Raw genomic sequence first — 15080 nt, forward strand, 5'->3', positions numbered from 1 at the left:
GGTATCACAATATTATTGACTATATTTTGCCTCCACCTTTTTCACCCATCTCCTATTCCCCTCCCCTCTCCCATCCATCTCTTTGATCTCTGTTTCTGTTTCTTCTCCCTAGAAGGGGTGTGATTTTTAAAATGTGTTAGTTCTAGAAAGGTTTTTAGAAATGGTACCCTGGATTATGAGTAGAGTAGAATTAGAAAGGTATGTAAAAAACATGATTTTGTGAAGTGAACTAGATCAGAAGAGGAAAGGACTTCACTAGTGAACTTGATAACAGAAGGAACTACATGTAGTAATGACATCAAAGAGGAAATAAAAAAAGATAGCAGAATTATCAGTTCATGAGTACTTTTTATTCTTATTGATGTGTTTTTCAAAGAATGCAATGGTCAACAACAAAAGAACCAAGGAAATATTTTATTGAAATTTATTTGAATTGCAAGTGAAAAGAAATACGTAATCAAAATTGTTTAATATCAGAATTTGTGCAGTTTATTTTGACCCCCCACCCCCACTGCAGACACCCTTCTCCATCCCTCTCTGCCTAGGGAGGCTTGTAACAAGAGTGAAAAGCCTCCTTTCTCTGACCCCATCTTGTTCCAGCTTGCATTATTCCTAAGGCCTTCTGGATAATAGTTCCTGCTATAGACATGCTAGTCATTAGAGGAATTCTGCTTGGGGCTTGAGTTTTTAAAAGAACAGCTCCTTGCCAGAAGGTGTCTCTCCTGAGGAGGTAGGGGAAATGTATACAAAAATACTGTTTATCAAAGATTTCCCAGAGCCTCCAAACAGGGCTCAAATCGGCAGAAAACACCAGGAACAAGATTTAGAGATTTCTTGGTCTTCCTCAAAACTCTGCTGGTGCCCAGATCTCTGCAGTTGTTAATCACCTCTTGCGGCTCCCATTTTCCGTTCCCTAGATATAAAAGAAGCCTGAATTCGGTACTTTCTTAAGATGGATTGGAGGAACTGCTAGCTCTCTCATCTTCTCAGTTTGACGTCTGCTCAATCAATAAATCTCTTCTTACTCCAAACTCTGACATTTTGAGTTTTGGCTTTTTGAAACATCAGGCACACAGATTTTTGGACCAGTAACAGGCTGACCTCTGGGGACTACATCACCAGGCTTCTTACTTCTGATTGGGTTTAACCATTGAGGGGCGGGATACTAGAGGGGTAGAGGAGAGAAAGGTCAGGATATTTCTTCCGTGACTCCTCCCTGTTTTGAGGCTGTGCCCCTAGCACTCATTGCATTCTCCATACACACCAACTATAGCCCCTACCTCGTGGCCCCTCATTCCGAGTCCCAGAGCTCCTTGTGTTCTAATAACTATTTCTTCACCTCCTCCCTTCAAACCTAGAGTTGGTAAAAGATTTCCGATATTCCTAGTGTCTGGGCACCTCATCCTTATTTTTTTACTCAAACTCTGAAAGTAGTGCGCTCACTGCATTCTCTGTATTTGAAGCATCTGGGAAAATGCTGTTCACTGCCAAAGCTTGACAGATAAGCTACCAAAGAGAATGAGGACTTGAAGGCGTCCTGGGAAATGGAGTCCAGTATCTTCATTTTGAAAACAATGGAACCGAGGTTCTGAGAAGTAAAGTGACTGGCCCAAGTTCTCACAACCAGCAACTGAACAAGCTGAATTAAACTACACTTCACATCTCTTGACATGCGGTCTGGCTCTCAGTTTCTTCCACAGAACCATATCAGTGCCAGTGTTACTGGTTTATAAAAGGGACGGTAAGCGAAAGCATGTAAATCAGATTGCACTGTAAATTTTATGTATAAATTTATTTTGTATTTATTGATATGGACTAAGAAGGACTTTGACACATATATTAAATCAGATTGATAGCCACTCATAACACAGAGCAAAGGTTTTGTTTTGCTGTGGTAACTTTTGTTATACTAATGTTACATTCAGCCATACTCAGAGTGATTTTTCTACTGTGAGTATAATGCTTTTTTTACATGACTCAAATAACTAAATTAGCATATATTCCAATTTACTGCTCTGTCTAATAAAATGTTTTGAAATGTAGTTATATACACCATTTGAATCAAAATTGATGGGAAGGGAGGAAGTGTTTTTCTTCAAATGGACTCAAAAGTGGCTGGAGGGAGCCTGAGGGTCGAGTTCTAGCCCAGCCTCTTTACTGACTCAATAGCTTCCTTCTCTGGGTGTCAGTTTACACGTCTCTAAACAAAGGGAGCGCTCAGATGATTTCTTATATTCCCTTCCATTTTCCCTATTCAATAGTTCTATGAAAGAGAAAATTGAATCAAGAACCCTTCCTTCAGTTTTGTTATTAACAAAATACAAAAAAAAAAAAATTTCAAATAATTTTTGACCAGTCTTTTATATTTTTATCTTTTTATTTTACAAACACAAAATAAAATGTAATTGCTATTCCCGCACTAAAAGTGGACTTCATGGGAAATAAAATGTTGAAAATGGAGTTCTATTATGTCTTAACTAATCCAACAACAAAATTGTAGAGCGATTTTTTATTTATTTATTAAATTTATTGGGTGCCATTGGTTAGTAAAATTATATAGGCTTCAAGTGTATACATTTCTATAACATACCATCTATATATCCCATTGTGTGCTCACCACCCAGAGTCAGTTCTCCTTCCATCACCATCTATTATCCACCTTTTCCCTCTTCTACCACGCCCCACCCCACACACACGCTCTTACCCTCAGGTAACCACTAAACTGTTGTCTGTGTTGATGAGTTTTTGTTTGTTTATCTTGGCCTTTGTTGCTTTCAGTTTTATATCCCACATCTGAGTGAAGTCATATGGTACTTGACTTTTTCTATCTGACTTATTTCACTTAGATAATGTTGTACCAACTGGCAGTATTTCATTTTTTCTTATGGCCCAGTAATATTCCATTGTGTATATGTCCCACATCTTCTTTATCCAATCATCTATCAAAGGATATTTTGGTTGTTTCCATGTCTTGGCCACTGTGCATAATACTGCAATAAACATAGGAGTACATACATCTTACGGACAAATGTTTTCAGAGTTTTTGGGTAGATACCCAAAAGATGGAGTGCTGGGTCATATGATAATTCTATTGTTAACTTTTTAAAGAACTTCCATATTGTTTCCCATAGTGGTTATACCAATTAACATTCCCACCAACAGTGTATGAGAGTTCCGTTTTCTCCATAGCCTCTCCAACACTTGTCATTATTTGTCTTGTTGATGATAGTCATTTTAACAGGTGTGAGGTGGTATCTCATTGCGGTTTTGATTTGCATTTCCCTGCAAGCTAATGAAGTTGACCGTTCTTTCATATATCTATTGGCCATTTGTATGTCTTCTTGGGAGAAGTGTTTGCTCAGGTCCTCTGCCATATTTTGTTGTTGTTATTGTTGTTGTTGTTGTTGTTATTGAATTGTATGAGTTCTTTATATATTTTGGATATTAGCCCCTTATCAGAGGCATTGTTTACAAATATCTTCTCCCCTTTGGTTGATTGCGTCTTTGATTTGTTGATAGTTTCTTCTACTGTGCCAAACCTTGTTAGTTTGACATAGTCCCAATTCATTTATTTTTGCTTTTATTTCCCTTGCCTTTTCATGAGGTCAAATTCATGAAATCCTCTCTGAACCCAAGGTCCAGAAGTTTAGTACCTAAGCTTTCTTCTATGCAATTTATAGTTTCAGGTCTTTGATCCATTTTGAATTAATTTTGGTATGTGGTGACAGGTAATAGTCTAGTTTCTTTCTTTCACACACAGCCCTCCAATTTTCCCAGAACTATTTATTGATGAGGTTTTCTTTCTCCATTGTATGTTTGGTTCCTTTATTGAAAATTATCTGTCCATATATATGTGGATTTTATTCTGGGTTTTCAATTCTATTCCATTTGTCTGTGTGTCTGTTTTTCTGTCAATACCATGCTGTTTTAAGTGTTGTCACATTGTAGTATAAGTTTAAGTCAGGAAGTGTGACACTTCTGGCCTTGTTCTCTTTTCATATGATTGCTTTGGGTATTTGGCTTCTTTTGTGATTCCATACAAATGTGATGATTTTTTGTTCTATTTCTTGAAAAAATTCCATTGGGATTTTGATAAGGATTTTATTAAGTCTCTATATTGCTTTGGGTAATATGACCATTTTAACTATGTTGATTCTTCCTATCCGTGAACACAGAATATTTTTCCATTTCTTTGTTCTACTTCAGTTTCCTTCAATAATGTCTTATAGCTTTCAGTGTATAGGTCCTTCACATCCTTCATTAAGTTTACTCCAAGGTATTTTATTCTTTTTATTGCAATTGCAAAAAGAATTGACTTTTTAAAATTTATTTTTCTGAAATTTTTTGTTAGTGTATAGGAATGCAATGAATTTTTGTACATCGATTTTGTATCCTGAAACTTTACTGTATTTATTTATTGTTTCTAATAGTTTTTGGGTGGAGCCTTTAGGGATTTCTATATAAAGAATCATGTCATCTGCAAAAAGTGACAATTTAACTTCTTTATTCTCAATTTGAATGTCTTTTATTTCTTTCTCTTGACTGATTGCTCTGGCTAAGACTATGTTAAATAACAGTGGTGATAGGGGACATCCCTGTCTTGTTCCTGATTTAGAGGAAAATTTTTTAGTTTTTCATCATTAAGTATGATATTAGCTGAGGGTTTGTCATATAGCCTTTATTATGGTACTCTCCTCTGTACCCATTTTCTTAAGTGTCTTAATCATAAATGGATGTTGTATCTTGTCAAATGCTTTTTCTACATCTATTGACATAATCATAAGATTTTTATCCTTTATTTTGTTTATGTGGTATATCACATCGATTGATTTGCATATGTTCAAACATCCTTGCACCCCTGGAATGAACCCCACTTGATCATGATGTATAATCTTTTTAATGTATTGTAGTATTCTATTTGCTAGTATTTTGTTTAGGATTTTTGCAACTGTATTCATCAGAGATATTGGTCTGTAGTTTTCCTTTTTTGTTTTATCCTTACCATGTTTTGAAATCATAGTAATGTTGGATTCATAAAATGATTTAGGAAGTAGTGCCTCTTCTTCAGTTTTTTGGAAGAGTTTTAGGAGGACAGGTTTAAATCATCTTTGAATGTTTGGTGGAATTCACTAGTGGAAGCCATCTGGTCCTGAAGTTTTGCTTTTGGATAGGTTTGGATGATTGTTTCAATTTCCATACTGTTGATTGGTCTATTTGGATTTTCCAGTTCTTCATGATTCAGCCTGTGTAGGTTATATATTTCTAAGAACTTTTCCATTTCTTCTAGGTTACTGAATTTGGTGGCACATTGTTCTTCATAGTGTTCATAATGATATAAATTTCCCTGTTAATACTGCCTTCACTGCATCCCAATAATTTTGATATGATATATTTTCACTATCATTTGTTTCTATGTATCTTTTAATCTCTCCTTTTATTTCTTCTTTGATCCAGTTATTCTTTTTTTTTTTTTTTTTTTTTTTTAAATTTATTTTTAATTTATTGGGGGTGACAATTGTTAGTAGAATTACATAGATTTCAGTTGTGCAATTCTGTATCACATCATCCATAAATGATCCAGTTATTCTTTAATCGTTTGTTGTTTAATCTCCACATATATGTGGTTTTTTCCACTCTCTTCTTGCAGTTGATCTCCAATTTCAAAGCCTTGTGGTTGGAGAATATGCTTGGTATGGTTTCAATCTTCTTAAATGTGCTGAGCCTGGTTTTGCATCCCAACATATGGTCTATCTTTGAAAATGTTCCATGTGCACTAGAAAAGAATGTATAGTCTGGTGTTCTAAGGTGAAGTGTTCTGTAAATGCCAATTATGTCCACTTGGTCTAATGTGCCATTTCAGGCTGATATTTCCCTACTGATTTTTTGTTTGGATCATCTAGCCATAGCTGTCAGTGGCATATTTAGGTTCCCCTACTGTCATTGTGTTTTTGTCAGCTTCTCCCTTTGCTTCTGTTAGTAGTTGCTTTATCTATTTTGGTGCTTCCTGATGTGGAGCATATATATTGATCAGTGTTATGTCTTTTTGTTGCATTGTACCCTTTATCATTATAAAATGCCCATCTTTGTCTCTTGTTACTTTTTTTTTATCCTAAAGTCTGCTTCATCTGATGTATGCATAAGTATGGCTACAACCATTTTTCTCTGGATACCATTTGCTTGCAGTATCATTTTCTACCCTATCACTTTGAGTCCATATTTGTCCTTGTAGCTGAGATGTGTCTCTTGGAAGCAGCATATGGTTAGGTTTTGTTTTTTGATCCAGTCTGCTACTCTGTGCCTATTTATTAATGAGTTCAGTCCATATAGATGTAGGGTGATTATTGATATATGAGGATTTCCTATAGCCATTTTATGTTTTGTTTTCTTAGTGTCTCCATTGTTTCTTTGCCTTTTTGTTCCTGTCTGTTATTTTAGTGTGATGGTATTTTATGATTTTTCCTTTTGTTTCCTTTTTTTTTTAATGTTGTGTGTCTCAGTTCTGGATATTTTTGTTTTGTTTTGTTTTGTTTAGTGGATACCATTAACTTTATATGAAAGAAAATTTCATATATACGGTAGTCCTTTTTCTTCAGCATGCTTCTTATCTCCATTTTCCTTTGCAAATTCAGACCTTTATTTTCTCCCCTTTTATGTTTTTGTTGTCACAAATTATCCCTATTTATACTGTGAGTTGATTTCTGAGTTGCAGTAGCAAGTTGTCATTTTCTTCTCTTTTTCTTTTTTTTTAAATCTTATTTACCCTTTATGTTATGTTTATGTGTAGAGTGCGCTAGTCTGAGTAGGGCTTGCCATTTCCTGTTTCTGTCTGTCTGTTAGTAATCTTACTCATGGTTTTGTATTCTTCTAATTTTTTGTTTCAGGTCTAATATCCTCCTTTACTACTTCCTGTAATGCAGGCTGTGTGGTGGAAAATTCCCTCAGCTTCTCTATGTTAGGAAATGCCTTTTTTCCTCCTTCATTATCTAAAGGGTAACATTGCTGGGTATGTTATTCTCAGCTGGTAATTTCTCTCTTTCGGTAGTTTGAATATTTTATTCCACTCCCTCCTGGCTTGTAAAGTTTTTACTGAAAAATCTGATGACAATTTAATGGGCTTTTATTTATAGGTTACTGCCCTTTTTTCCCTTGCTGCCTTTAGAATTCTGTAATGTATCTTGGAGAAGGCCTATTGGGATTGGGGTAATTAGGCACTCTAATTGCTTCTTGGATTCAAGAATCCAGTTCTTTCCATAGATGTGGGAAGTTCTCATGGATCTTTTTTTTTTAATGGACTCTGTTCCCTTCTCCCTCTCTTTTCCTCCTAGTATACGCATTATTCTCGTGTTTTTTTCTTTCTGATGGAGTCAGTTCTTGTAGAATTCTTTCATTACTTTTAACTCTGAAGTCTCTACTTCCATCTGTGTCATTTCCAGATTCCATCTTTGATATCACTAATTCTTTTGTCTGTCTGATCAGCTCTATTTCCTAAGCTGGCTATTTCATTCTTCATCTCATTTATTGAGTTCTTCAGCTCCAGAATTTCTATTTGGTTCTGTTTTAAAATTTCAAAATCTTTGGTAAAATGTTCATTTTGTTCACTGATTTTATTTCTAAGTTCATTAAACTGACTATCTGAGTTTTCTTACATCTGGTTGAGGTTTTTTAGACCTTCAATCTTGAATTCTCTGTCATTTAAATCACATATTTCCATGTTATTAAGTTCATTTTCTGGAGATCTTTTATTTTCTTTCTGAGCTGCTTTGTTACCTTGGTTATTCATGGCAATTAATGAATTATTTCACTTCCTGGGCATCTATAGGAGTGGAATCTGCAACAGGCTGATATGAAGAGTTATTTCTTTTGCTTTCCAGTAGCATTTTATTTTCTCTTGCATGCTGTTCTGGCTTCTCGTGGGGCAGGAGATTTCCTGGGGAAGTTGGTTTCTCCTCTGTGAACAGGTCACCTTAGTCTCAGGACACCACCCCCGTGGGAGGATGTGGTGGATGATGGGGTTCTGAGCCTCTGCAATCTCAGTGCTGCCCCTCCAGCCAGATGCAGAGCTGTGTGTTTCAGCAGTACTGACTGCTCCCGAGGCAATCAGCCAGGAGAGGTGGTTTGGGAGAGTTGGGAGGCATTTTTCTGTCTCAGTGTAGAACAATTTTTTTTTTAAATGATTTTAAGTCATTGGTTATTTTGCAGGTCTTCTAAGGGTTTCAGGGGTCATAAACTAAGGCATCCATGGACTCAAGTTAAAAATTCCTTTTTTTTTCCAACATGCAAATTTTATAGTCAAATTTCTAATTTCTACCTTTCTCCAACAGTATTTTCTTACAATTGTTAAATATTTAACATGGATTTTGTGTAAAAATAGGGGTTAAATCCCTCATGAGTTTGATCAACTTACTTGATTCCTTGGGTTTCAGTTTTCTCATCTTTAAAACAGAGTGAACATTTTGCTCTTACAAGGTAAAATGAGATAATATATGGAAAACTGTTCTGAATACAGTAAAGGGTTTATTTAAAGCAGTTACTGGTGTTTTTTTGTTTGTTTGTTTTTATGTTATTGTTTTTTTCACCTAACACAGTGCCTGACCAAGTAAGTGCTCGATAAATATTTGAGCAATGAAGAGATGTTTGAATGGATAAATGATAAACAATTTGGATTTCCCTCCAAATTCTCTATTGAGACTTGGATTGTTGTCACAAGAACCTATGTTTACCAATCTAGACTTTCATTTAGAAGTTGTTCATTATCTTAGTTTATTTGTTAAAGACCATTATGTCAAAAAAAGCTAATGGATGTGTAGTACTACAAATCAATCTTTTAAATACTGAGGTAGGTATAGATTGAATTTTTGGGGTCAATAATTAATCATGATTTAATGTATTGTTATGAAAGTACATAGCAGAGACATAAAATAACTTATACATAAAAGCAATTTCCCTTCTTCTTTTCTTTCTGCTGTTCCCTAGAGAAGTTCCCAGTTCAGAAGTTCACAGGCATCAGTCAGGATAGACTATGGTTAAAAAAAAAAAAAAAAACTCCAAAATCTCAGTCTCCTAAAGCAACTAAGGTTTATTTCTTACTTATAATATATGTCCATCATGAGTCTCTAAGGAGCTCTGATCCTTATAATTATTAACGGGTCCAGGCTTATGGAGCAGGCACCATCTGACATTTCCAGATGCTGTACCAGTGGGATATAGTCCTGGAGGGTATCATATCAGCAACTAGATGTACCAGCCAGGAAGTGACATATATCACATCTACTCAAACTCATTGGCCGGAACTAGTCACATGGCCCCACCCAATCATATGTGGCCTAGAAAGCACAATCCTACCATATCCCCAAAATGCAGAGAACTAGAAATACTTGGTAAGCTGCACTAAGGACTACCATAGTAGAGGCATAAACTATGATTATTTTAGAAAATCTCAATCTACCCTTAATCAATCAGTGAGAAATCTTGCTTAAAACAAAGCAAAATCATTCCCATGTTTATTCTGAGAAAGAAGAAAAGCAAGAGATGAGGGAGAGGGATGGTTAGGAAAAAAATGGGGAAAGGGAGAGAGAAGCATAAACAAGAAAAGTCAGGAGAAAAGCAGGAAGGTAAGAAAGGAATAAATCAAAGAAAATATAAGTATTCAGGAATACACATCAATGAAAGCATGTGCATAGCTATAACATTTTTAGAGACTCTAACTTCTCTTAGAAATATCCAGAATTACTAGGGTTCTTAGATTTTCTGTTTACTGTTTTCTAGTCAAACAGCATAAATTGTTATTCAAATGTTTAGCCATTTTCAAAGTGATATCACGGACATCATCTTACAGGATTAACATCCTCATTTTATAAACACCAAAACCTGAAGCCCTGTGAAGTGTAGTGAGAAGCTACTCACTGAATGATTTAGTGGTGAGGCAAGTCATGGGGGAAGGAGTGAAGATGGGAAGAGGGAAATGACATAGAGTGAAAAGAAATAAAGAGGAGATAATGTGGTCCCAAGAATGAGAAAGTCCTCACCCGCAAGTTGGTATTATAAAGTGGAAGAAGGGTTTTGTTTTGGGAGAGCTCTGTCCTTTTTTAGGAATGGCCTCTTGCACTTCCGATGAAATTCTAGATCATTTCAAAGCCATAACAATAATCAAAGCAAGTGGTCAAAGATAGTGAAGTACTAATCAAATTTTTCCCAGATTTATTCAGAGTAGAGGGTACAGGAGAGCAAGCTATGATGGAGTCACTTTTGCCATCGCCCTGGTGAGGGAGCCTAGGGAACCAAGGTGTTAACAAAAGACTTCAGCCTGTGGCCTGTCACTGCCAGGAGCAGCAGATGGCACTTGCTGGACACAGATGTCCGTTATCCTGGGACACCTACTCATTGAGAACAGCCCAGCAGTGTTCATCATTAGTCCCTAGACTCAGCTACTCTGGACAGGCCCAGGAAGACCAGAAATCAAGAAAGAAAAAAACATTACATTAGGTTCAGTACAGTTTGCGCAGTGTATAGAAGGTTCTTAATCCCCTGGTGTATGTTTTCTACATCTGTGTTTTATTTTTGTATCTCCACTTCTCCTGAAAAGATTCCCTTAAAATACTCAAATATTTAAGTATTTGAAGTAAAATATTATTTTGAAGGTGAGATTTCCATTTTTTGCTGAAAGAAAACTTTTCCTGAGAAGAAGTTTTTGGCAGCTGGTCCCTTGACAAATACTTGAAAGCCAATTATTGCGTGTATTTTTAAAAGTTGACAAGCGAATGATAATTTTATGGGTTCATTAACATCATGGCATTGTTGGTGTGTTTTCACAGAACTGTAGGAGTGAGCAGAGAGGGTAGAAAAAGTTTTCTTGGGAGTCTCCCACAGGGAAAATCTCTGTGAACATTTCCCCTTGAATTGTGTTACTAATTCAGTCTTGGGCAGAGCTCCAAAATGCTGGCATGGACAAGGAAGAAGGTTCCTGTTCCACGGCTCCTCCTGACCCCATCCCTGCTGCTCCTGCCTCAAGCTGGCAAAGCCTGTACGTGGCTGTCAGAGAATCACACTTTTTCCACCTACCTAGGGTACCAACCACAGGCCTGCCATATGCTGTTGGGGCCAGGAAAGGTTCTCTGCCTGGAACTATGGAACACACATTCTCTGAAAATTCCGTTGTCATATTTTCATGGAGCAAATCAGCTTGGAGTGTTTTCCAAATTCTCCACTCACCTCCCAGCACAGTGTCCCAAAAAAGGAGCAGATGGGTGGGCATGTAAAATATCATTATTATAATCTGGCCAGTTTCCTCATAATCATGAGATACTAAAGAGCAGAAGAGAATGTTCTCTCAGTCACAATACTGTGCAATAACTTTATATGGGTCGGGAGCCCAAAGTAAAAGCACATATTTAAATTGGTGTGAGATAACTGTTTTAGATGGTGAAATTTACTAGGACGTGGCTACTCAAAGTGTGATCGTGAAGCCGGCAGGCAGCAAGGCACCACCTGGGAGTATGTTAGCAATGCAGAGTCTGGAACCCAACTCTAGCCTAGATTTTCAGAACCCAAATCTATATTTTAGCAACATCCCTAGGTGATTTATATACACATCAAGTTTGACAAGCAATGCTCTGAGACACATGTATCCCTTTGGAATATACGGGACAATTGAAAGAACAAAGCATTTTTTTTCTTTAAATTAGTTTATTGGGGCGACAATTGTTAGTAAAGTTACATAGATTTCAGGTGTACAATTCTGTAATATGTCATCTACATCTCATATTGTGTGTTCATGTTCACCACCCAGAGTCAGTTCTCTTTTCATCACCATATATTAGAATCCATTTACCTTCTTCTAGAGTCCCGTTCTCCCCTCTCTTTTTCCTCTGGTAATCCCTAAACTATTGTCTATGTCTATGAGTTTTTGTTCTTTCAGTTATTTGTCTTGTTCTTTTGTTGTTTTCGGTTTATATGCCACATATCAGTGAAATCATATGATTCTCTACTTTTTCTGTCTGACTTATTTCGCTTAGCATTATAATCTCAAGATCCTCCATGTTGTCAAAAATGGTCCTATTTCATCTTTTTATACTGCCGAATAGTATTCCATTGTGTATATATACCACAACTTCTTTATCCATCTATCAAAGGACATTTTGGTTGTTTCCATGTCTTGGCCACCATAAATAAAGTTGCAATGACCATTGGAGCACACGTGTCTTTATGGATAAATGTTTTCAGATTTTTTTGGTAGATACCCAGGAGAGGGATTGCTGGGTCATAAGGTAATTCTATTCGTAATTTTTTGAGGAACCTCCACACTGCCTTCCATAGCAGCTGCACCAATCTGCATTCCCACCAATGTGTATGAGGGTTCCTTTTTCTCCACAGCCTCTCCAACACTTGTAACTGTTTGTCTTGTTGATGACAGCCATTCTAACTGGGGTGAGGTGATATCTCATTGTGGTTTTGATTTGCATTTCTTTGATGATTAGTGATGTTGAGCATTTTTTCATGTGTCTATTTGCCATTTGTATGTCCTCTTTGGAGAAATGTCTCTTCAGGTCCTCTGCCTATTTTTCAATTGGGTTGTTTGTTTTTTGTTGTTGAGTTTCATGAGTTCCTTGTATATTTTGGAGATAGCCCCTTGTCGGAGACACTGTTTGAATTTGAAATCAAAAGAGGGGCTCAAGTGCTTGGTGAGAGTGACCGTGTAAGCGTAGTCACATGTAAGTTCCCCAGGAGAGGGAGAGAAAGGAAAGCAAAATAGGGCAGCAGCAATGGTGTCTCAGGCATATCACCCAGTCATTCTCAGAGGCATACCAGTTCTGAAAATAAGATTTCTCAGAACTTACCATTGTAGTCTCAACTTTATTTAACAAACACTTATCTAGCACTTACTATGTGGCAGGGACAGTTCTAAGTTTTTTACAAATATTGACTTGGGTAATCCTGATTACATGTATGTGGGACAGATACTAGTATTATCCCCATCTTACAGAGGAGGGAACTGAGACTTAGAGAAGTTAAATAATTTGCCTGAGGTCAGATAGTCAGGAAATAGCAAAACCAGTATTCCCACCACAGAGGTCTGGGTAAGTCTGGGTCTTAAACAATAAGATCAATTACTTTTCAAAGGGCAGAGAGAATTGAAACCCAAATCCAGGCATTCCAAATTCACATTTTTTTGAAATCCTATGTTACATATTTAAAACCTGTGTCACTTTTGCTTTCTATTTTATCATATATCAGTGTTGTTTCAACATAAAAATTATTCTTCCATTTACCTGCAACTGGATAAAATTGATGTTTCTAGCATGTAGCTTCACATAACAGGGTGGGTGACCATGCTCGAAAAGCATAGATTTCAATCTTTCCCAAGGACCATCCGCAGCTAACCGTAGCCACATGGCTGAGTCCTAGTCCAATCATGTAACATCCTGAAGGTTCCCCTAGGCTGAAGGAAAGGCTGCCAAACCACAACTTCCATTTGAAATCACAAGTCCTTACATTAGAATCTAGCTAAGATTAATTGCAATTTGGTAGAGCTGTTTCAAACTTGGAAAAGCTTGTAAAAAAAAAAAAATTCCTTGGTTGACTTACTGTTTTTATAATTTATAAATAAACGTAATCTATACCTCCAGTATTCTTGCAAATTTTCCTTACCACATAGTTTTTAATGACAAAAAATAAGTTGACACATTATGTTGCCTCCCATTTGGATAAATTTGAATATTCATTAACCCTGTTTTTTTCAATTATTAAAGTATTTTATCTAAGCCTCAGGTACTGCAGAGGCAAAAACTAAATAATTACCATATCAAAGATTTCAGAAGACCTCTTACTGGATACTTTTTCTTCTTCAATAGAAAAATATACACACATTTTCCATGTATTTTCTTATAAATATAAGTGGTACAATGAAACAGTTTGCTTTGTTAATAGTGTACTTTACTTATAAATACTAAGAACAGCTAAGTACATTAAAAGGTCTTAGTCAGTATAAGAAAAAAAAAAACAACACCTGAGGATCAGAAAGAGCAAGACTGCTGGATAAATTCATTTCTACAAATTTGAATCCTTTGGCCTTACAAATGTTAGAGGAAAATAAAAATCCCACCTATATGTAAAGCATAGCCTGCATCAGGGAGAAGGTGCTGGATGCCTAAGAAGGCTTGAGAACAGAAGTAAAAGGGAAATCACCTTCTTTCACCAAGATAACCTGAAGCAGCTTTAACCTGCTGGTTAAGAGCATGGGCTCAGGTACAACCAAGTGGCCATGTGACTGATTTTCCCACATCCTAGTTGTGACTCCATAGGGTTGTTTGAAGATTACATAAGACATGCTTATAAAATATTAATCATGACGCTGCCCCATGACCGGGGCTCAGTAAATGTTACTTATGTGTCTGTGTAATTTTCTTTGGATTTACAAAGTGGTACTCCTATTTCCCAGCCACTCAAACATACAAGCCCTTAACAAAAGATTTATTGATCTATAGTCATTAGTTTCACTGAGAAGCCAATTTGACAAGAAGAGACCTCACTCAGTTAATTTGTGCCAAACAACATGGGTTTAGTACCTTTATGAAGAGAGCATAGTGAAAAACTTTGGCCACTGGTGGGAAATATCTACTTGTTTTCCTCTGTCTTGAGCTAACATATATTAACTGTGCACCCACTGTGTTCATACCAGCTCGCTACTGTCTGTAAAGGATACAAAGATTCATGGCTCCTGATTTCTAAAAGCTAACATTCTCGGGAAGATAAAACACATTAAAAAAATTCTGTGATTCAGGGTTTTATATGCCAATTATGTCTGTGAAAGTTCTGAAGAATGTGAGATTTTACTCAATGAGGCCAACAAGAATAGCTTCAAAGGGAGGTGGAAGAGAGCTGGGTTGGGCTTCCCAATAAAGGAATACAAACCTCTCACCACAGCCCTGCAGCCTTCACTCAGTTTGGCTGCCACTGCTCTGCCGTCATCTGGCTATCTCTCATGGTTGTTTTGACGGTTAAGTTAAAGAAGGTATGAAATAGTTAAAACAGTGTCTAACACGCGTAATCATTCAATATGTGCTTACAAAATGTAAGCTCCATAT

The 15080-nt window shown here is 36.6% G+C and overlaps 1 long non-coding RNA gene across 1 annotated transcript in view; it reads left to right on the plus strand.

Annotated features, from left to right (window-relative positions):
* The window catches only part of LOC117022380 (uncharacterized), a 50803-nt gene extending 49149 nt beyond the window's left edge, over positions 1–1654 (plus strand). The window contains exon 3 of the long non-coding RNA XR_004423040.1: positions 1464–1654. This is a non-coding gene — a long non-coding RNA (uncharacterized LOC117022380). The remainder of the gene's footprint in view (positions 1–1463) is intronic.
* Positions 1655–15080: the final 13426 nt, after the last annotated feature.

This window comes from Rhinolophus ferrumequinum, chromosome 5 (genome assembly GCF_004115265.2).
Source record: "Rhinolophus ferrumequinum isolate MPI-CBG mRhiFer1 chromosome 5, mRhiFer1_v1.p, whole genome shotgun sequence".
NCBI classification, from domain to species: domain Eukaryota; kingdom Metazoa; phylum Chordata; class Mammalia; order Chiroptera; family Rhinolophidae; genus Rhinolophus; species Rhinolophus ferrumequinum.